This window comes from Scylla paramamosain, chromosome 21, assembly GCF_035594125.1.
Source record: "Scylla paramamosain isolate STU-SP2022 chromosome 21, ASM3559412v1, whole genome shotgun sequence".
Lineage (NCBI taxonomy): Eukaryota > Metazoa > Arthropoda > Malacostraca > Decapoda > Portunidae > Scylla > Scylla paramamosain.
The window spans coordinates 10,623,611-10,648,266 of NC_087171.1; the positions used below are offsets into that span (position 1 = coordinate 10,623,611).

The window sequence follows — 24,656 nt, forward strand, 5'->3', positions numbered from 1 at the left end:
GTGACGCCATGATATTGCTGTCGCGGTGCCAATAAATACGAGTCAGGCAATCGGCTTCCTCGTTATCACCACTGCCAATGAATACAGGCAATACTAACAGCACTATTGGATACCCCGCAGGACTGTTGACGCTCAACAAGCAGTGATAGAGGACTAGTGGCTTGATTGATTGATTGATGCTTTGGTTGTTAAGTTACTGAGGCGTTGATATATTTCATACTCATATTCTGAAAAGTGGAAAGATGACCAGAAGTTTATTTACAAAGATGGTGTAAATTCTGACCTTCGCTAATTCATCTGTTCATCGAAGTATTTAGTTTTATTTCACTTACTCATTCTTGGGACAGGAAAAAGATGGATGTGGACGTCACAGATTTAATGCAACACAAGGATCATGGTTTTCTGTCAGCAGTTTTTATTATCCCAGTGCACATAACCAGAGAGAGAGAGAGAGAGAGAGAGAGAGAGAGAGAGAGAGAGAGAGAGAGAGAGAGAGAGAGAGAGAGAGAGAGTCTTTCGAAATTATACTATAAACTTGCACAAATCCATTCTATTGAACCTGAGTAGAGGCCACGCCATTCAAAGGGTCATGCGGCTGTGGTGATGGGCGGCGAACCAGCACAAAGGAACGCTCATACAAACACACAAAGGGACGGATTCGTAAAGAAACATTCACCACGGACACCACCACCACCACCACTACCACCTGTCATTACCTGAACACCTACACACCACCGATCACATGCAACTCCTGGTTCAGCTTTCTTTTTACTTAGGTTATATTTAAAGTACAGTGACGAAGGCCTGGCATGTGATCAGTAGTGTGTGTTTTAAGTAACCCGGTCCTTGACAATCTCCCGCCAGCGGCCCTTCATCATATACTTAAGAGAAGGGGTGTATATTAAAGACAGCATAGGTGCGGTGCTCAAGGTGAGGGTGTGACGCGCTCCACCGTGCCACATTAGACGCCTCGCTGCACAGAGAGAGACTGCGAGGCTGAAAATGACGAGCGCGACTGAATCTCCGTGCCAGAGTTGGAAAAAAAAAGTGGTGTCGGTGGCCATTGAAGTGAAGGGAAGGTGAAAAGACATGATCGATGTAATTCAGCTGTTAAACATAAGCGTGAACATGGCGAGAACATGACACCACCGCCACTGCCACCGCCTGTTAGCTTGTAATGAGAGAGGGGGGAAGGGGGGAGGGAGGCTTGTTAACTATTATTATGTGTCTCGGAGGCTCCCCCCCTTCCTCTCCTCCCTCCCTTTTCCCTGCCCTACCCAAACCCTACTCTACTCCTAACCCTCTAACCCATCCCATCCCATACCATCCCATCCCATCCCATCCAATCCAACCCTACCCAATCCTACAGAACCCTACCCCTACCCAGGCCCTACCCTACCCTGCCCCTGCTCTGCCCTACCCTACACAACCCTATCCTAGTTTACCCCAACCTTACGTTACCTTACCTTACCTTACCCTATCCTACCCTGTATAACCCAATCCTACTCTACCCTACCCTATCCTACCCTACCCTAGCACTATCCTACGTTGGGCTCCCTCCCCCACCAGCCAGACTGCCGACAAGCTCACTCATGTCATAATAACTTCATATCAACACCAGGCAGCAGCAGTCCGCGCCCACGGTGTAAATGGTTTGCCGGTGGTTTTGTCAAGGTGGATGGCGCCGGGCACACACAGCTGTATTCTGCGCGGCACAAAGCGGGTCGCGGCATGAGGGCGGCGGCGGCGGCGGCACTCATACCCAGCTGGCAACGATGCCTAAAATTATGCCATCATTCACTCCTCGTTCCCGTTTTTTACGCCACCCGCACGTCATGACGGGTGTGAATGTCGACCGTTCTCCTTCCTGCCGCCCCACACCTCCGCTTTTTTTTTTTGGCGGGCTTCCTATTTCGTGTTTGTTCTTCCTTCCGTGTTTGCACTTAGCGTGACGTGGTGGCGGTGCTGCATCCTGTCCCCCCGTCTGTTTGTCCCGCTGGCGTGCTTCAGGGGTCCCCAGTGTGGCAGTGTCCGTGGGAGGCGTCTAGGCCGGGGGTCTAGGAAAGGCATCACCAGCAGGAGAAGCAGCAGCAGTAAGGAGGAAGGGCATGTGAGCCAGCCAGTCAGTTCTCTCTCTGTCTCTCTCTTTCTCTCCTCGCGCCGCTGCCTCCGCCACATGCCGACAAATTAACGTGCGAAACAAACGACGTAAGAAACTCACATCTGGCTCCTCTTTTTACTTTTTTTTTTCTCTCTCTCTCTCGCTCTCTGCTCTTCCTTCTCCCTACACACCCTTCGTGGATGCAGCTAAATCTCCATGTGTTTAACAGGACGGTGAAGGAGCGAGGGCCATAAATTCAAGCGTGTGTCATGCCTCCTTTTAGAACGAGTCCCGCCGAGAAGCTAAGTGCCGCGCCCAATTCACGCTTGGCGACTCTCCGGCGTGAGGATGCGGAGGGAGGCTTGAGATATTAATTAGTTCCCGCCCCGTAGAGAATGTCCAACTGCCATCTCAGGTCGCGTGATTTGTCCTCGTTGCCGCTAACTCGCTTAAATATATATTAACGATGGTGCTAAGGAGCCAGAGTTGTGCTGACGTTTATTAGTCGCGACTCGGAAGACTAATGCTTCTGATGGAGAAGGGCAGAGAGAGAGAGAGAGAGAGAGAGAGAGAGAGAGAGAGAGATGAGAGAGAGAGAGAGAGAGAGAGAGAGAGAGAGAGAGAGAGAGAGAGAAGGGATGGGGAAGGAGGTGGAGGGAGAGAGTCAAGGAGGAGTGGGAGGAAAGGAGTGAGGAGTTGGTGGGGTATGTGGCTTTATATTAATGATGATTAGATAATGACCTTGAAAGTAAGGATAATGGTGATTGAAGTAGTGGTGTGTGTGTGTGTGTGTGTGTGTGTGTGTGTGTGTGTGTGTGTGTGTGTGTGAGGGTCCTTGTCCTCGCATATGTAGGTAGTTGCCTGGTGGGGCGTGACACACTCGAGGGTGATGGGGAGGGGAAGCTGGCACCTCCACGGCCCCTCCACGCCTGTCAGCCTCACTTGAGCCATCTGTGTCCATGTGCTGCTCGTGGGCGGAGAGTACTGTGGCAGCGGCTGACGGACGAGGCTGGCGGTGCTGGCTGCATGATGGGTGCGGGGGAGGGGAAGTGGAAGGATTTGAACGAGAGAGAGAGAGAGAGAGAGAGAGAGAGAGAGAGAGAGAGAGAGATGAGAGAGAGAGAGAGAGAGAGAGAGAGAGAGAGAATTACATATGTCCATTATTAGGCATGTGTAAGGTGACAGAGGGACCAACAGGATCTCTAGATATAGGTCAGGGCAAGGCGGTGATGCAATAAGAGACTTGCAGGAGTGGCAGGAAGGAGGGAGGATGACACAGGATGGCAAGCACGGTGAGGATGGGGGGGAAGGAAGAGCAATGAGGAGCCCTGGTAAACAAGCCCTTAGACCTACTGGGGGTAAGGGGGAGAGAAAGAGAGAGAGAGAGAGAGAGAGAGAGAGAGAGAGAGAGAGAGAGAGAGAGAGAGAGAGAGAGGGAGAGAGGAAAGGATGGAACCTCAAGGCCACAGCTCTCCTTAATGCATGTCGCGAGGCATTTCACTTGATGGATGGGAGTGGCGGGGGATGGCTTGGCGGCGGAGGCTGCTGGGCGGACATGAGGGCTGCCTGCGAGAGGAACCCGTCAAGGAGATGATTGGGGAAGGTCTTAGGGGCAGCTCGGAACCCACGTGCTATCGGGAGGGAGAAACAGGGTAGGGTTGAGAGGGACGGCGGCGTCGGCAGAGTCAAAGCGCTCCCAGACCCCCGCCGCCACAAGTGTCTCTCCCCGTCATTGTCACACACTCAATGGGCGCTCTCCGTTTTAATGGTAACTTCCGCTACGGCACGGCGACTTGAGGCGGGGACGAGTGAAAACGGGAGGCGAGGAGGGAGATGAGGGTCGGGCTGAGACGCGTGGGTGGCGCTGCGGGGGAAGGAAGGGCGAGGAGGCGTGAGAGTGACGGAGAGAGAAGAGGTATTCAAGTGTGGTGTGTGCAGGGTGACGGGGAACCTAGCGTGTCGTCCTTGGGAGAAAAACGGCGGAAAAAAACTTAGCATCTTTATATTTTTGGGGAATGTCTCACTCTGCAATTGAACCCTTCACCCCTATTTGTTTTCATTCACGCTAATGGAATGTTGAGTGTGAATTCAAACAACATTATTGATAGCAAACGAAATGATCTTGTACATAAAACCTTCAAACACTTTTATATGTACTTCTACGCTTATTAAAACCACCTAACTAATGTCAAAAGCCGAAGATATATCATAATACTCAGAAATTTATGGTTACATGCGGTTTTATAATATTAGTATCATGTTATTACTTAGTGTACATGTAATTTATGGCCAGTAGATCTACCTAAGTGGCTGTGTGTGTGTGTGTGTGTGTGTGTGTGTGTGTGTGTGTGTGTGTGTGCTGGGATGTTAATGGGGAGGGTGTGCAGTGTAATGAGGCTGGTGTGGCGTTGCATGCGTTCTTCCTGAGTGGGGTGAGTGTAATCATCTACTTTGGGTGGGAATGTTATGTTGGTAGCACTGTCTTCCTCACGGTGGCTCGATGTGTGTGTGTGTGTGTGTGTGTGTGTGTGTGTGATCGATTTCGTTTCTCTTTCCTGTTTTTACTTTTCCATTTTCTTATTTTCTCTGACTTGTTTTATTACTTTTTATTTGTCTCTCCCCTTTATCTTTTTAGTTATTTTCTTTATCTTCCTGTTTTGTCTCCCTGTCTGTCTATCTGTTTCTTTCTTTCTCTCTCTCTCTCTCTCTCTCTCTCTCTCTCTCTCTCTCTCTCTCTCTCTCTCTCTCTCTCTGCTTTTTGCATATATGGGCTAATGTCACTTTACCTAATCTTACCACTAACAGCATTGTCCCTGACGCGTTAAGCACACACACACACACACACACACACACACACACACACACACACACACACAAGATGACATAATAGCGAGGTTTCTGGCACAAGGGAGCACAAATTACAGGTTGTTGCACAGGTGGTGATCTTAATGACAATACCTGCGGCCGTCTCTCTCTCTCTCTCTCTCTCTCTCTCTCTCTCTCTCTCTCTCTCTCTCTCTCTCTCTCTCTCTCTCAATATCGTCTCACGCGTAACACTTAAGAAAAACAGAGAAATAGTGATGGTGTTACACTCAGTATAACGGTTCTGTGCCAAGCTGCTGAGAGAGAGAGAGAGAGAGAGGAGAGAGAGAGAGAGAGAGAGAGAGAGAGAGAGAGAGAGAGAGAGAGAGAGAGAGGAGAGAGAGAGGAGAGAGAGAAGAGAGAGAGAGAGAGTTATATTTCACGATTGGCTAAGTCATCTAAAGTACAGTAATGTGGAGATTTGTCATCAAAAGTACCCAGCGTGAGGAACTTGGTGTAGATCTAGGAGGTAAACTCGTGTCGCGGCGGATAGCTTCTGTGGCGTGATGGTTAAAGCTTAGAAGTGGAGTGAGTGAGATATTGTCTGAAGTAGGATGATGGGTGGAAATGTGGAGGTACTCGTGTGTTCTATGCAAGGACTGCCACTTGTAGGCTTGACGGCTTCTTGTAGCTTAATTTATTTTCCTCTGTTCTTATCTTCTAACGAGATGAAAAAAGGGCATTAAAATTTACATCATCGAACGCTCGGTAGAAGTCACCGTTAAGTCAGTCCAGTCTTACTCTATGTTGTCCTGTGGCAACAGTTGTCGTGCCCCTCGCGGTCTGCAATATGATAATCGTGATAAGCAAACCTCAGCGGTGTGGTAAGAAGATGTAGAAGGCAGCAAGGGGATCCGTCAGGAGGTGTGGTGACGCATGAGTAAGTGGATGTTTGTGTAGATACTCGTAGAAGATCGACGTTAATTTGTTGCGTCTTATCTTGTTGGAAGAACGGCAGGTCGTGTTCTGCACATCAACACAATTTGAGGTTACACATTGTACGACGTTACCACCAAGGAAGGGGATGCTGGAGGAACACTGCCAGCGGATAGGGACGGAACAGCCATGAGCAGCAGGACACCTGAGCCCCGACCCGCCAAGGAGCGGGGAGGTGTCGGGAAGGGCACCGCATCCCAGCATTACTGGCGCCAAGGAAGTCATCGTGTCTGGCAGCCTGTCCCGTGCCATCATTACCTGGCGTTCGTGGCTTTAACTACCGCCGGGACATCCTGCCTTAGCGCCCCGGCATGAATCGTAATTCATCCGGGGCTGGCAGGGATGACCTCCCGCCGCGCCCCCCCTGGCCTGGGGCGCGAGACAACCCTTCGGCAGCACGCAAGCGATGAGGGTTATTATATATGTTTGCTGTACGTACTAGAAGCCTTGTAACTATTAGTACCTGTCTAATGAAGGTTGTGGACGTCACCGGAACCACTTAATATGATTTAATTACCAAGCAGCAAGAGTTTGCCTTGTACATCGTGGCAAGGTGCTCTTGGTTCTTCCCCCGCCTGAGGGTTACGTGCGAACGTCCACTTATGACAATCACCACACCCGTAATATTGAGTCGTTTGGGTGATTAACGTCTGATAGATCGTGATGCTAAGTGTACGTACAGTAGGTGCGGTGACTTGTGAAAAAGGAACAAAAGAAAGAAAGATCGGCTAAACTAACAAGTGTTAAAAGCAGCTGATGGTGATCGTAAGTTTCAATATTCTAACATCCCCCTCCTCTTCCTCCTCCTCCTCCTCCTCCTCCTCCTTTTCCTCCTTCTCCTCTGTCTATGCTATCCATATTCCCCAATTAATGCTAGATAATACAGCCACCACAAAACAGACCCGTAAGGACAAACAGTTGCGCTCCTTTGTGATTCTTTGTGTTCCTCCTCCTCCTCCTCCTCCTCCGGCTGTGTGTGTTTACCGTGTGTCAAGTACCATCCTTCTGGTCCTAATGCCTATACTTGGGAGGCGGTCAAAGCACTATCGCCCTAATACCTACTTTGCAGTGTGTGTGTGTGTGTGTGTGTGTGTGTGTGTGTGTGTGTGTGGCAAGAGAAAGATGTACATATTGCAAGTTTAGGTGGGTTTCACCTAGACTGGTGTTTTTGTTATTGTCGTTGTCGACAAGGGTGTGAGAATTCTCCCTCCCTCCCTCCCCCTTCTCTCTCTCTCTCTCTCTCTCTCTCTCTCTCTCTCTCTCTCTCTCTCTCTCTCTCTCTCTCTCTCTCTCTCTCCCAGAGCAAGATATATTTTCTGTCTTAATGTCTGTGTAGGAAAGAAAACGAGTTTCTAAACCTATGTAATAATTTTGTGGCGAGGAGTATTAGATCCACTAGGTGTGTAATGATCTTCCCACACCGGAATATGCATTTTGACTACAAAGTAAAATTCACCAAGAAGATAAATATTTTTAGAATTTTAAATCTAACGAAAAATAAAGTCTTGCTTTCTTGCGTTTGTCCTGCACTTGTAACACAAAGAAACGTATTTTTATTTTGTTTATTTATAAATTTGCAAAGGAATTAGAAAAAAAAGAAGGAGGAGGAGAAGAAGAAGATGAAGAGGAAGAAGAAGAAGAAGAAGAAGGAGAAGAAGTGCATAAATTTTGGATAATAAGAGAAAGGGCAAAGGAAAGAGAAAGAAGAAAACAGAAGACCCAGACAGTGAGGGGGGGACACATCAGGGAGTGCCATTCCAAAGGCAACTCTCCCGACCATCAACTCAACTCAAAAGGATGTGGGTGCTTACTTGAAGTATTTAAGTGGCATATGACAGTGGTGATATAGACAAAGTACTGCTTCATACTCCTTTCCTGAAACAGCTTAAGTTGCTGTAGAAAATATAATCTGGTTGAAAGTTCCACTGTTTACCAATGAATAAACTGGTTCGCTCTTGTATTAGTAAAGGAGACATACTAGGCGAGGGACTTGGCTTGGTTAATCAGGTACCAATTAGATAAATTTTTCGTGCTTGGATCTATTCGAATTGAACTGTTTATGTGAAGACGCTCCCTGATATTCGTTTAATTTTTCCTTGTTCTTTTATGATTTCCTTACCAAAAGCCTGGATTAACTTGCTTCTTGTTTGTGAAGGTTAGGGTGCGAGAAAACGAGGCATTCTTGGTTGTATTTGGTGTGGAAGGCGCGGAAAGATTGGTGTTCTTGATGCATAACACTTAAAAGTGAAAGCACTTATTTTGGATTGAGATTGTTGAGAGAAGTAAAAACAACAACAACAAAAAAAAAAACTAACATGTCCTGAAGCGCTATATTACATGATTTGGTGTGGAAAGTGCTGAAAAATTGGTGTTCTTGATGCATTACACTTTACAACGAAAATAATTATCTTGCGGATCTTGATGGGAGAAGTAAAGAAGAAGAAGAAGAAAAAAACTAACTTGTCATGTATCACTGTATAAACATGATGCACGAGCGACCATCTATGTCAGTGTTAAAAAAAAAAAAAAAGAAGACACAAGAATGAACTGTCGTTTCAAAAGTGTTGGGAATAAAACACTCATTTGCACCGAAACATTGCATTCCACGATATGCAGGTGTTCATTTGCTTCACACTTTCACTAAGGATGCAGAAATATAATGACGCTTAGAGAGAGAGAGAGAGAGAGAGAGAGAGAGAGAGAGAGAGAGAGAGAGAGAGAGAGAGAGAGAGAGAGAGAGAGGAGAAAAAAAGAAAAAAAAAATCGCAAAAAAAAAAAGAAATCGCTTGCATGTCTGGATTTCTTCGTGCGATTCTTATATGAGGCGCTTCCCACGGCATCTGTGAGCAAAGGTATAATCGAGATGTGAGTGCAGTACAGGTGGTGGATGTGAGCTGAAAGGGAGGGTGTTAACAAACTGCCCAGGAGGAGAGGTAGTGGAGATGATTACGTACCTCAGTTCTTTCACAACCACAATGATTTCCCCATGACCACTTACAAGTTTGATTTTTAGACACTTATCTTTGTACTACAGTCGCTTAAATCGTCCTAGCGCCTGGTAATAAAAAAGACTAAATTTATCATCTATTCTCTCCCTCTTTTTTTTTTTCGCGTGCGTGCGTGTGTGTGTGTGTGTGTGTGTGTGTGTGTGTGTGTGTGTGTGTGTGTGTGTGTGTGTGTGTGTGTGTGTGTGTGTGTGTGTGTGTGTGTCCATGGAAAAGTGTCTCTTACTGTGCTTTGAATGTTAAGTAAGTAAAATAGTAAGTGAATAAGTAAGTTAGTAAGTCAGTCAGCTGTTCGGTAAGTAAATGTGTGTGTATGTGTGTGTGCAGTTCCCAGGAGCAGCTAGACGAGGAGCGAGAATAAAAGCAAAAAAAAAAAAAAAAAAAATTAAATTAAATTAAAAAAATAAGGCGGTGTTTAAAATTATAAGATGTGGAGGCGAGGAAGATTATGGTGATGATGCAGGGAGTGACTGAATTCAACTGGTGATTAACTGAACTCACCACTGTTATTGACACTATCACAGGCAATTCCAACAGGGAGAACACCTCGTAAGTGGCCTCATCAATTCTTATAAATCCTCTAATATTCTCACCCTGTTTTGCTGCGACGATTTGGTGTATTGTCTTCTAAAAGTTATACATCAGAGAATGAAAACAGATATTTATGTGGCTTCATCACCGCTCAAAGACCCGTATTCAGAAGCGCTTTGATGTCTCACCACGTCTATTTTCAAGGGCCACAGAGATGATGAATAGGGTTCCCAAGAGTGTTACTCCAGTTAATAATGTGGAAATATTGTTAAGCACCTTTAAAAACCCGAGTCACTTCAACTATATTCTTTTGAAAGTAGTGGAGATGAGAATATAGTCCAGAACCTCACGAACACCTTTCATTATCTCTCGTCAGCTGTTCATATACCCACCGTGTGATCTAAAGAAGTATTATTGCAGTGTCTGGTTACAGCACTGCCTCATAGTAACAACGAATACATTCCCTCACATTCCTGTTCCATGAAGAGATTACTTTAGGGCCTAAAAACTTGCCTGCCTGGGAGTACCCTGAAGGGAGCAGTTTTGGCCAGCTGCCACGCGAACCTTCCCGCGCTGGTGGTGGTGCTGCTCGGTGTGGCGGGTCAGGGCGTCCAAATTAATGGCCACTAATGAAGAGAGAACCATTTGTGGCGTCGACACAAGTGGTGAAGGTAGTGAAGGTCTAGCAGCCTCTGATCAGCCTTGGACCAGTGAGTGGGCGTATTGAGGTGTGTTGTGGCCTTTCGGGAACAACTTTAAGGGAATACGTAAAGCTACAGAAGGTGCTCGTGCTGTGAGGATGAGTTGAGGACCAGCGCTTGTGGGTTAGAGAGAGAGAGAGAGAGAGAGAGAGAGAGAGAGAGAGAGAGAGAGAGAGAGAGAGACTGACCAACTGACTGACCGACTGATAGATATAGATACAGTGTTTACAAAAGACAGACTTGTAAGCAGACGCAGGGGCGGACACAAGGTAAAGAGACAGCCAGGTAGTGACAGACAGACTCACCTCTCCTCTGCGTCACGGAGCACGGGCGGGATGGACAGTAACGAGTCAGGAAATTAAAGCCGCCTGACGGGTGTTTTATAGTCGAAATGTTTTATAGTGGAAATGACAGTCGTGTCGCATCGTCCAGGAAAAACTCTTATCATTAAATAATGGAATTACTGATAGGTTCCTTCCGGGCGGTGGGAACAACTTGATGAACTCGAGGTGAGATGCATAAGAGGGCGATTTATTACGATATTGCACTGGTTAAGAAAAAAAAGAAAATATTCGTCTCTGTATTTATGGTCATTTTAACCAAGAAGATTATGAATTGAGAATGGTCAGGTATAGTCAGGTATTGGCACAAGTGATAAGGAGAAAAAGAGTGGAAGGCAGGTAGCTAAAGGCATTAATTAACCCTTTCACTGCTATTTGACATATGTTTCCTTAATCACCATCCACTCTGAGACATCCTTTCTTGTTATACAGCCACCTCCAAACATTGAACTGGATATAAATGTCAAAATCTAAACTTTTTATGCCCTTACTTCTTGTAGATGTTTATAAAGACCACATATGCTCCTCCTTCTAGGCCTGTGAATTTCATAGCGTAGTGAAAGGGTTAAGGAAAGATCGGGAAATGGAAGAACGAAGGAATGAAAGGGGATAATTGAAGGAACGAAGGAAAAAAAAGTAGAGGAGTGGAGGAAGGAAAGAATCGAAAGGGAAAGCTGAAGGACTCTGAGAAAGAAGGTGGAAGAAGGAAGAAAGAGGGAGTGGAAAGGTTTAGTTAAAGGAATGAAGAAAGGAATTGATTGCGATCTGTAGAGAAGTGAAGGAAAGAAAGTGAATGAGTAAAGAAGGAAGGGATGGAATGAAAAAAAAGATCGTTTTAGGAATGAAGGGAGGGAGGGAAGAGTTGAGAATTAGGGAAGGAAGAAAGGCAGAGGGAGGATTTCGAAATAACTGGAGGAATGAAGGAAGGAAGATGGAGAACTGAAGGGAATGTTAAGGTCGCTGAAGGAGAGAAGGAGAGAAAGAAGGAAGATAAAGGAAGGAAAAGGTCAGGATAGCGGGAGGATGGAAGAGAGGAGGGGGAGGAAGCAAGAAGATACAGTGAAAATTGAGTAAATTGAGTAAACACTTTATGTCTAAGGAAAAGTTCTGCAGTTTTCTCACTCACGCTAGACACGCAAAAGAGTGCGACGCAAAATCTTTAGTTCTTACCCCAAGTAACATTGCATATAGTACGTTGCTTGTATAGACTTTTAACCATAATTTCTGATCCACTAACATCCCCACAGCTTGGTTAAATTTCTCAAACACACACACTCACCGACACACACACACACACACACACACACACACACACACATTCATATTCTCTCTCTCTCTCTCTCTCTCTCTCTCTCTCCAACCACACCATTTCTCCGTAATCCAACAAGCTTCTCTCAACCTTCAGTAGTGAAATAGCAAAATAGGTAGACAGGGTACAATGAAATGATACTAAAGATATATATAAAAAAAAAGAAACACTAACCTTTTCCTCCATACCACGCACCACGTTCAACATTTCCGGTCTTTTTTCTTCTTTCTCTTTTTGCGGAAGTGCGGAGGAGGAGAGCACTAAGGTAATACGTAGCTTGGAAGTAGTACCTGCAGGAGGGACGCTAATGATCCAACGTCTTCCTCACTGCCTCGTATTGCCAACCGCTTTGGTTTCTCATCACGATTGCGTGTTATGAAAGGCCACAAAGATAAATGGTCAGGTTTGCACTGGTGGTTATTTTTATTCTTATTTTGTCTTTATTTTAGTGACAATGAAGAACCTTTGCTAAACTGAATAAATGCTTCCGTCTCTCATCAGGATTGCGTGTTTTGAAAAGTCACATATATAATTAGTTCGGTTCACACGTGTGTTGTCCCACTGGTGATGTAAAATCCTTGTTAAGCTAAATCAACATTTTGGCCTCTCATCAGGATTACACGTTTCGAAAAGCCACAAAAGTAATCAGTCGGCTTCTTACGTGTGTTTTTTTTTCAGTGATGATGAAGAGTCACTACACCTTTGAAAAAAAAAAAAAAGACTTAAGTTGAAACATTTCAGCGTCTTATCTGTACTACATCCAACGTGCAAAAAAAAAAGCCTACTAATTTGCTGTTCCAGAAAAATAAAGAAAAAGATTACAGTAAATGGGACCGGTTTGTTACAGAGCTGCCGTATACTCCTCTCATGAAGCAGTTCGTCACATGGAGTAAAAATACAAAAGCAGGCCCCAAGTTCCAGAGTTCCAGTGAAAGAGATTCCCTTTTCCCTTAATTGCCAAAAGTTATCAATAATTTCCTTTGCTTTTTTTTAGTATTTTCTCCCAACACGACCTTCGAAGCGAATACCACCTTTTTTTTTTTTCACGCTATATTCCTCTGGCCCTTCTCCCGCTGTCTGGTTCCAGGAACACTATGGGCAGCCAACACAACAATACGTGATAGGAGTAATAAAGTAATGAATTTGTGGCGCTGTGTAGTACATGCCGCGTGACTGGTCAGCGCGCACATATAACTGGAGGGGTTCCCGTCCCCAGCCTGACCCACCCTAATTTCACCCGCCGCTGGTTTTCACACCTTCTCCTCAATATCGTTAGGGTGGATTAAGTGGTCACATTTTTGCTACTTATCACTAACTCAAGCGAATATTTCTTCCAACTACTGCTCCCTCCGCCCCCCAACACGCACACATGGTCCTATCAGAGTGGTGCATTGTGGTCCGCTAAGTCGCAACACCTGGCTGCCACTCCTGCAGCCTCAGACTCGTAAGACAGTATAAACCACACAAGAGCGAAATTCAACTGACCTAGAGCAAGCGGAGTTTTCTGACAGCTGTGGATGACTGGAGGCGGCCTGTCATGCAGTGCTCCGTGTGCTCTTGCCGTGATTACTTGTGGATGTGGGTGTTGGTTGTGTCTGATTTGTTCTGATCTTAATGTATGCAGTGTTCAGTTTAAAGTTGAGGCCAGGAGAGCCGCTGACTTACGTCCATTCTTTGCAATACGCAGTTATGGACGCAAGGAGTGTAACGATTTGAAATTATATTCTAGAACACGCAAGTGTTGACTTTAAGGTTTCACTGAAGTATATATTGAAATGATAACCAAATCTCATGTGCGCAGAAAAGTTTTTCGTCCATTCTGAGTCTTTAGCACACATACGTTATATTGGAATATCAAGGCAGACTCGACAAGAGCTTGTACAGAAATGACCATAATAAATATTGAAATTGCTGGTTTCTTTCCCCATGCAGATGGTAATGAGACGGTTGGGAAAAGGGACGAGGTTAGTACTCGTATGACTCCAGCTCCAGAGTGATGTTTTTGTGTTACTGAGGGAACCTATGTAGTAGGAAGGTGGAGAACCAAAGTGAATTATAGAAGGTGGAGAACAAAATAAATTTTCAATATCATCCTCCTCTTTAAATTGGCTCTTCATCCTACCTCCGTTCTCCACGAAAAAGAATGGTGGAGTAAGACAAGGGTTGGTTATAATTAGTCTGTTTAGGAAGTCGATAGTTTTTCTTCTCGGGGAATCAACTCATCTTTGCCGCCAGATTATAGCGCCACAGATCCACCCGTGTTTTGCTGTGGAGTCCCTATGTATTCCTCCACGTCCCTCTCCCGTTCAGCGTCAAGCTCAGAACAGGTCGAGCTGAAAATCCCATGTTGAAGGGCTTCAGGGGAGATACGAGGCGACCAGAGGTGAGACAATTATCCCCAAAAGCCTTTCCTGACGAGGGTTTGTCCCGAGCATCTGAGAGCGGGGGAAGGGTGAAACACGGCAGGGAAATCACAGTGATTGGGAGGTGTGGAGTGCACCTGGACCAATTAGCAGAAAGAGGCGCGCCGCGCCGGCACCGCAGTCGTGACTTCCTTTATACCTTGCGGCGCCTCATCCTTTAGTAACTTCATTCACTGCAGCAACAAACAACGCGAGTTTGTTGCCACTGCTTCCTCGCTGAAGACCGAGGTGCATGAGTCTTCGCGTGATGCAAACAGTAAACATCAACATCAGTTTTATTAAAAATTAGTTCCCCGAAATTGCAGGAAGTTAGCAGCTTTGCCGCTGTATTATTATTATCCGTGCAACACCGCGGGGGTCATGAGTGGCCTGTGTAGGTGTGCGTGCGTGTGGGTGAGTATGTTCCTTAACGTAACGAGTCTCGATGAGGCGCACCGCGGGCCACCAGTGAACTGCCCCCTGCCCCATCTCCCCCACGGTTCTGTCCAAGATGAGGTGTGGGCTGATAGATGGTGGCGGCAGCATTCACCTCAACCAGAACGAGAAACACTGCACGCTGGCATGACCTTGTGGCTCATCCACTAACCACGGACATCACGAAAGTTCTCACCTTGTCGCAAACACCTGGGCCGAGCCTCCCCCTTCCTGCTGTATGCGGGACGCTGACGAGGCTACAGGCGTTAGGAAGCTTGGGTTTATGTAGTGTTTGTAGTGTCCGAATGACAACCAGTAAAACCTCCGGAACCTGCCACGCTAGTCACTGTTAAGGACTCCACCGTGAGCAGCGTGGTGCGGGACGGCAGGTGAGCGGAAGTACCATTTTCATGAACGATCCTCGCTCAGTGTGGCGTCAGACGGACTCAGCGTGTGCAATTACTCAGTGGAAAATGAGCACCGGCTTGGGATGACTGGGGGAATTGTGCATCACGTCCCTGGTAAAAGAACACGCCGCCTGTAATGAGAAAGTACAATGTGTGTGTGTGTGTGTGTGTGTGTGTGTGTGTGCGTGTGTGTGTGTGTGAGAAAATGAATTTAGATTTTTCGCTTGTAGTAGTAGTTGTAATGGTAGTATGTAGTATGGTGTTAGTGGTGATGGTTGTAGTAGTAGTAGTAGTAGTAGTAGTAGTAATAGTAATAGTAGTAGTAGTAGTAGGTAATCATGTTGTTGACGTTGTTGTTCCATACGTGTTGCATACCTCCACAAGCTAAGATAACCAGTGCTTTCATTCTTGTATCATGGGACGCCATCTACCGGGTCTGTCTTCCTTATGCCGTCACGGACAACAGTCAGAAGGAAAAGTCCTCTTATTTTCATAGCTGCCATAACTGCGGTGAAGGAATGAGCTGTTTTACTTACGTTTTGCATCTGGGAAGACGTATTTAAAACCAGTTAATCTGATGATCTTTCGCATTAGTAAAAAGAAAAAAAAATCTTGTGGTTCTTTGTAGAATATGCTTGTGATATTCCCGCACCGTAGCAATAAAAACAACAACAGCAACAACGACAACAAAAGCAACAAAAACATCAACAACAAAAACAACAACAACAACAAAACAACAACAACAACAACAACAATAAGCACTTTCTACTACTGCTGTTGCTACTCCTGGTGGTACTACTACTACTACTACTACTACCACTAATACTACTACTACTGCTACTACTAGTACTACTATTGCTACTACTACAACAGAACAAACACGGAAGCTCTAAAGCACCAAGAAATAATAGGAAACAGTCCGCGGGAGATGTCCTTTTTTTTTTTATTTTATAACAAGAACAAGAAAAAAAAAAAACACCACAAATGAGAGGCGTTAACCACCACCACCACCACCGCCAACAGTACCACTACCACTGCCACCACCACCACAAATCTAGGCGGAACGTGAACACAATAACCACCACCTCCACCACCGCCACCACCACGAGTACTAAACACCCTCAGAGCAATACCAGTGTTCGCGGTCTAACACAATGACCAGCGCTACGTAATAACACTCATTACCTCCATCCTTCAAAGTGCACGCCTTGCCTCGCCATTCACCCGCCGATACACTTAATGCTCACCACCTCTCCCTCTCTCTCTCACTCTCTCTCTTTCCCGTTCTCACCGGCCCCGCCCGCTCGTCAAACAATACTTGTGTCGCCACGGACTCATCGACCCAGCTTGTAATGTAATTCACAGTCACATCAGCTTTCTCTCTCTCTCTCTCTCTCTCTCTCTCTCTCTCTCTCTCTCTCTCTCTCTCTCTCTCTCTCTCTCTCTCTCTCTCTCATATGCTCTAATCTTGTTTTTTTTTTTAGTTTTCTTTCAATATTTTTTTGTTTGGATGGTTATAAATATTTTTTTTTTTCGAAAGCGATATTCAGTTGTTCTTTCTTTTTCTTAGATCTTTATTTCTTTATTTTCCTTCACTCCTTCCACCCTTCCCTCCGCCCATCCTTTCTTTCATCCATTCATCATCCATTCATCCACCGTGCCACCTTTCCTTCCTTCCTTCTTTCTTTCTTTCCACCCATCCATCTACCCATCCTGCCACCCGTCCTTCGTTTCATCCTTCCCCTCTTCCTTTCTTTATTCATTTCTATCCTACTTCCTTTCATTGGTTCATGACCCTGTTGTTTGTGGCGCCTTACATCCATCCATCCATCCATTCAGTCAATCTATCAATCAGTCTGTCTTTTATTCCTCTTTCTTCGTTCGTTCATTATCTTTTTTCCTTTTTCTTTCATTTTCTTATCTTTCTTTTTTTCTTTCTTTTTCTTTCTTTCCATCTTCATGCCTTCCTTCCCTCCTTTGTTTGCCTGTTTGTTTGTTTCTTTAACCCATCAGTCAGTCAATCAATCAGTTTCTTTGTCCCTTTCTTTTCTTCTTTCTTCTCTTACTTTCATTCATTCATTCATTCATTCATTCATTCATTCATTCATTCATTCATTTTCCCTTCTTTCCTTCCTTCCTTCTTCCCTTCCCTCTTTCTCTATTTTCTTTCTTCCTTCCTTTCTTTTTTCATCAATGAATGAATGAATAATTTTTCCTTGCTTTCATCCTTTTTATCCTTCGTTCCTTTCTTTCTTTTCTTCTTACTCGTAATTTTTTTTATTATTTCTTTCTTCTTTTCTTTTTCTTTTTTCCTTCTCTTTCCTTCTTTCTGTCTTCTCTCCTTTCATCCTTCCTTCCTTCCTGCCGTGCCCCACCCTTTCCCTCCTCAAGACCCTGCTGGCTGGATGGCTGGTCCCTCTCCCTTCATTTGTCTTCCCTTCCTAACTCTTTGTCATCATCAGTTAATTGCGAGCTTATTTACCTCTTCACGCCTCCCTCTCCCTCTCTGTCTCTCTCTCTCTCTCTCTCTCTCTCTCTCTCTCTCTCCCGCTCTCGCTCTCTCAGAAGGTCACCGTCGTTAGAAAACTAAAAGATCATCACTTTTACCTTCCTCTCTCACAACCAACAGAGATAAAAGGAAACAATTACAGGTGTTATTGTTAATACCTGAGTCAATCATGCAACAGATCGATGGTGCCATGAGGTGTAGGAGAAAGGAAGAGAGAGAGAGAGAGAGAGAGAGAGAGAGAGAGAGAGAGAGAGAGAGAGAGAGAGAGAGAGTGTAGCGAAGGGGTACAGGCGGTCTCTCCCTTGTCTCTCCCTCTCCCACTTCCTCCCAGTCTTACTACCTCTAGGAAGCGAGCAGTATGTTAACGGGTAATGAATCGGTGGTGGTGGTGGTGGTGGTGGTGGTGGTTATGTTCCTGGCTTGTCATTAGCTTGTGATTTTTCTTGTTTATTATTGTGAATTTTTTTTGTGTGTGTTTTTTGTTATACGTGTGATCCAGTGTGTGTGTGTGTGTGTGTGTGTGTGTGTGTGTGTGTGTGTGTGTGTGTGTTCTGTAACTACTACTCCTCCTCCTCCTCCTCCTCCTCCTCCTCCTCCTCCTCCTCCTACTACTACTACTACTACTACTACTACTACTACTACTACTACTACTACTACTACTACTACTACTACTACTACTACCAGACACACACACATTATTTTTTATTATTATTATATGTTTATTGACCACAGCAACAATGTACAAATAGAAATCTGATTAATAAATATTAATTTTTAAGACAATTCACAACCACTGTAGTCCATAAAAATAACTGATAGTAAAAGAAAACTAAAATTAGAACTAAAAACTAAAACAGAAGCATTAAACTAATGTAGATAAAACTGTAAAACGTACACTGATCTCAGATCTTAAACAATATTAAAGATGAAATCTAATACAACTAACACGATAAAAAAAAAAAAAAAAAAAATTTACAATAACAAACAAAACTTAAAAGGATTATTTAGAAGAATATATAAGAAAGAGACCATAGGCAATATCAAAAGACACTATTACAAACGCGTGCAATAAAGACATCCTTCAATAAAAGACACAAATTGAACATAAAAAGTAATAGCTAAAAAAGAACTCAAAACAATGGTAATCAAAACAAACTACCAACATTTCCTCAGAAAATCAACATACTATAAAAGGGTTATAAACACATCATGAAATTTATATATTATACAACGAACTAAAAACAATAATGATAAAAGCAACTATCAATATTTCTTACAAAACAACAACAACGAACTATATTAGGTCTTAAATACATCCAAAATTTTATATATTATACAACATCTTTCATTATTATCATATTTATCTGAGAATAGGTCTTGAATATTAGCAAAGTTATACATTTCTCTCAGATGTTCGGTGAGGATGCAGTGTTGTGTTACATGTGGTTCTGTTTGTATTTCACCACATGGACAAAGTCTTTCTTCTAATGGCAATCTTCCCCGACCCCTTCTGTTCCACCTTCCCACCTCTACTGCGAGGGAATGGGCGGACACACGGAACCTCGTGAACGCAGCTCGATGGTGTTCATTTACATGTGTCTTTCCTTTATATACTGAGTGAACAGAAAGGTCGGGGTTGATTTCTTTATACGTTATACGCTTTGATGAAGTTGAGTGTAAGATACCAACTTTTAACTCCCTGACTCCCTCTTCTATGTCATCGTGTACAACATGTAACAAGTTGTCTATATAAGCTCGAGTCTGGTAATCATGATTCATGGAAATCTTTAAGGACAGTGCAAGTGGGTCATCCTGCATTCTCTGTCTCTCCTTCCACATCTTAGAAAAGAAGTGTCTCTGCCTGCTCCTAACTAATGCCTGTAGAGGTGGATAACCAGTCTCCAGGTAGCAAACATCATTACACGTTGTAAGTCTCACGTCTAGTAAGCATTTAAGTGACCAATTGTAGAGTTTTATAACTGGCCTTAGATCCGCATTCAGCCAGGACTCACAGCCGTATAGAATAGCGGACATTAAACAAGCATCAAAAACGCGTTTTTTTTATTTGAAAAGGAATATCATTATTCTTTTTTAAAAATGAAATAAATTTCATAACGTGACCCATCTTAGAATCGGCATGAGCCCTGACTGATGCTGAGACCGATCCATCAGCTGTGAAAGGGGAGCCCAGATATATATAGCGGGTGCACCGTTCAAACCACTAACCCGTCAATATGTAGAGACTCGTTGTCCTCTGGAGTGCCGTGTATCACAAAGAATTTCGTCTTAGATGCGTTCACCTTCATTCCGTACTCCTCACAAAATCGTTTCGTGAGCGAAAGCTTCCTAATCATTCTATCACGCGATGTTGACAGCAGCACGGTGTCATCCATGAGTATCAGGACGTGTAACCATTTTAAAAAGCTGTCATCCTCACAGTTTTCTTTCACTAATTTAATCAAATCATTAACATAAATTACAAAAAGTAGGCAGGATGTTGGAGAGCCTTGGCGAACTCCCAGGGTGGTAGCGAAAACTGCGGTACCAATGACACTCTCGGTCACACTATACATGGCTCCAATAACACCCAACATCACCACTCCACAACCTAAACGTTTCAAAATTCGTATTAAAATATGCCTTGGCACCAAATCGTATGCTTGGCTAAAATCAATAAAAGTAACAAATAATTTCTTTTTCTTCTTTCTGGCTAAATCAGTTAAAATACGCAACGTCACAACGTGCTCTAGACAACCGCGTCCTCTTTGTGCCCCCGCTTGTTCCCGATACGGCGTGAACCAACGTTCTAACCTCGAACACAACACCATATCAAATAATTTGGAAATGCTGTTTATTATACTAATGCCTCTATAGTTTCTTGCGTCTCTCTGGTCACCTTTTTTGTGTATGGTGAAAACTTTAGCCCTAGTCCAAGATACAGGATACTGTGCTGTAGTAAAAACCATATTAAACAGTGATGCGATGAGCATTAGCCAGTGAAGAGGTAACAACTTCAAAACTCCAGGTGCAATACCGTCCGGACCACAAGCTTTGTCCGCTTTAATGTTATTAACCTGAGTACTGACCTCGCCAAGGGTGATCGGATCATCTAAAACAGGAATCGAAACCGACGAGTCCCTGTATTCTTCAGTGATATTATTTCTGGCAGCACCCATTAATTCTTCATAGAAATTCTTAAATTCTTCATCAGTAGGCCTGACACCTGTACGGGTATCCTCCTGCAAACAACCTTTCCAATTAATGGCCTGCCACACTCTTCTATCATCCCTGTCTAGAAGCAGCCTGTCCCAGCGGGCCAGGCTGCTGTCACTCTGAGTACTGACTCGACCCTCATCCCTCACTACACGGCTGCTTCTCGCACACTCATACAAGACATCAGAAATATTTTGGGCAAAGTTGTTTACATCATTTACATTTTCATAATTAGATACATCAAGACTATTCACATTTACAAGAAATGTATCATGACTAACGTGAGAAAACTTTACGGGTCTGCGCACCAGTGGATCACGCTCCTCACTACTGATTAGTGACGCATGACCACCAAGATAACAAGCTCTCTTGTACAAACAGTCTATACTAATAGGTGGAACTTTAACATCTATGCTGATTGGAGCATGATCCGATGGCAAGCTTTCCACATTATGTACACGAAAGGACTTAACGTTACTGATAGCTTCACATGACACCAAGCAAACATCGAGTTCCGAAATCCAATTTTCACCTTTGCGATATGTTTTCCCACTTTTGAAATAGTTAGTTGGTGTTTTTAGATTATTTACAACCAGTAACTTGTTGTCTATACATATTGAGGATAACACGTACGCATTCTCGTTAGGGTTGTTCACACAGTCCGAAACAACAGGGTACTCGTAGGAGTGAGCATTCGGCATTTCACTTAAGGCGGGTAGCTCACGAACATATTTACCAAACTTACAGTTCAGATCTCCCATTAGTAAGTACTGACAGTCACTATCACTGACCCTCTCTTGAATGGCTGCAAACGACTGCTGTGTAAAATACTCAGAATCATATGGCGGAATATAACAAAAGCCAAAAATTACATAAGGAACACATCGGAGCTTCAGCCATATCTGATCATTAGTACTATAATCAATGCTAGTTACGTGATTTGCTAAGTAATTCTTCACCATGACAACCACTCCTCCTCGATGGGAAGAAACACTGTTCACACGTCTAAAAGTTACATATCCAGGCAAGTTTACATTCAGTGGTGTTTTCGTCTCACTTAAGCTGATAATATCATAATCCAACAGGAGTGTCTGCACATGTGATTTTTCCAACTTAGTTTTTACTGCATTAATATTCCATGCCATAATTTTGACATATTTCTCACCTTGTCGCTGTGGTCTTTCTAAAAAGACATCAAGCTAAATCTGTCGATCACTTCTCTGTCTCTATACAATTGACGTTCCTTGTAATTGATGTAGATGTTACAACCAGCATTCTCGGGTTTTTCTTTCTCTGTTTTCTCTGCGTCTTTTAATCGCTTCCACTCTTCCCTTACTGCTGGATGCGTATCTTTCTTTACAAAAATCCGCTTGAATGTCTCACCGGCGTCTTTCAGGTGTTTTGCTCGTTCCAGCACGGCGTCACGGTCCTCTCGAGAAGCCACTGTGACCAGAACGGGTCGGCGCCGCCCTCCCGCTCGTCCCAGACGTCGTGAAGTCCTTACGCCCACTGACGAGCCAATCGCTGTCCACACTTTCTGGATTTTTGCACCATCAGTAGTAGTGCCTTCCAGACTTTCCTGATCTTCAGGAATGCCGAGTAATACAAGGTTGCATTCCCTTGCTTTCCGGTCTATATCCTCTAGGAATCTCTGCTGTCTTGCAATGACCTCCTGCTGCTTAGTCACTTGGTCTTGTAATTCTCGTACTTGCCGATTAATGGGGCTATCTGGAGATTTGAGAGCCTTTTTTATGTCTGCAACTTCGGCGATCAGTGCTGTCAACTGTGTCACTACTGCCAGGTTTGCATCATCAGATTCTGGTGCTGACAGTATACTCTGTATCAAATCTTCCTTACGAATTGTGTTCAGTTGATGCTGTGACAGCTTTCTAAGTTCAGCCAGCGGTCTCAGAGCCATAATTATCAAAAGGAAGAACTCAAGATCGTAAAGAGTGACAATCAAAGAAGCGTCTCCGTTGCCTGGCAACACAGTGACGTCATAAGACTTTAGTGCGCATGCGCAGAACTGGGCCGTCGGGACAAGGGGGGTGTTAGCCTGGGATACCAACTTTTAAGGCTAAATTTCGGCTAAGTCCAACACCCTTCATGCACCCGAACTGCACCAACGTTCTCTTACATGAAAGAAGAAGGTCAGATTGAGGTAGGCAGGCAGGCAGGCAGGCAGAGGGCAGGCCAGTCTAGAATTTACTGCAGGGAGAGGCAGGTCGGGCAGGCAGGCTGGCCACACACACACACACACCTATCCACACTCACCTCCCCCCCTATCCAACCCACCCTCCTTACACACACACACACACACACACACACACACACACACACACACACACACACGGTCCCTTTATCATGTCGCCGCCTCTTCCCTCATTTGAGAAGGCAATCCGTCAATCAGCGTGTATTATTGATGCGCCCACGGTCATTCATCTCAGAGTATTGCCTCACTCAATCCTCTGCCGCCTGTGTCAATATTGTGTCAGCGCCTGTGTGTGTGTGTGTGTGTGTGTGTGTGTGTGTGGGTGGTATCATTATTATTATTATTATTATTATTATTAGTAGTAGTAGTAGTAGTAGTAGTAGTAATAGTATTAGTATTAGTATTAGTATTAGTATTAGTAGTAGTAGTAGTAATAGTAATAGTAATAATAGTAGTAGTAATAGTAGTAGTAATAGTAATAGTAGTAGTAGTAGTAGTAACTATTATTATTATTATTATTAGTAGTAGTAGTAGTAGTAGTAGTAGTAGTAGTAGTAGTGGTAGTGGTAGTAGTAGTAGTAGTAGTAGTAGTAGTAGTAGTAGTGGTAGTAGTAGTAGTTGTGGTAAGAGAGAGAGAGAGAGAGAGAGAGAGAGAGAGAGAGAGAGAGAGAGAGAGAGAGAGAGAGAGAGAGAGAAACAGATATACAGTAGACAGATAGACATCATTATCAACCACCAAACACACACACACACACACACACACACACGCACGCCACGCTAGGTTACGAGTTGTGTTTGTGACGCTTGTGGCACACAGCTACATCTGCGTGCCTTGGAGTGTACACGCGAGCATACAAACTGTAGCGTGCGGCGTCTCAGTTGTCACATTACACCCTGGCTATTACTCACACCTCCTGGGTCAGACTGTGGGTCCTCTTGCTGGAGAGAGAGAGAGAGAGAGAGAGAGAGAGAGAGAGAGAGAGAGAGAGAGAGAGAGAGAAGCTAGTTAAGTCATCTGTGTGTCATATTTGAGACTTACTCACTACTTGATCTCTCCATCTCCTTCGTCAGCTGTGAGGGGAAAGGTTGCTAGTCATCCGTTCCCTTTGTGGCGATGTGTCGGTGTGCTGGGTCCTCCTTTCTGTTTATTGTAGTCATTACTTAGTTTCCTCTCCTTTCCCTTCTTCTTTATCAGTTGTGAAGAGAAAGGTTTATCAGCACGCGGCCTTTCCCTATATATTGGGTCTTTTCTATTTAGCAGCGTTATATTCACAACTTGATCTCTCTCTCTCTCTCTCTCTCTCTTCTTCGTCAGTTGTGAGGAAAAAGATTGATCAGTCCTCGTCCTCTCTCTTTGTTGTGGCGATGTATTGGTTCCTCCTTTCTATCTGGCGGCGTTACTGAGCGTTTTGTGTGAGTATAGCGGCCCGTAATGTAATGGCAGGATCATGTACGTGCTATTCTTCATTTCCTCTTACTGGTCAGCGCGCCGTGTCGTCCCCCGCATCGCCTCGTTATGTTATGCCGTGGCGTCAGTCTGCTTTCCCTCGTGTTCTTTATTGTCATTCTTGCACGTCCAGCATACACGTACTTCTTTTCCTTTTCTTTTCATCATCTTTTTTTTTTGCGTCGTTCGTTCCCTGCACTTTCTATGTATGCCTTTCTGTACGTTTTTTTTTTTTTGCTCTTTTT

At 44.3% G+C, this 24,656-nt stretch overlaps 1 long non-coding RNA gene across 1 annotated transcript in view; it reads left to right on the top strand.

The window, feature by feature from the left end:
• The window catches only part of LOC135111318 (uncharacterized), a 63,809-nt gene that overhangs the window by 32,862 nt on the left and 6,291 nt on the right, over positions 1-24,656 (top strand). The gene's annotated exons all lie outside the window — the stretch shown is intronic.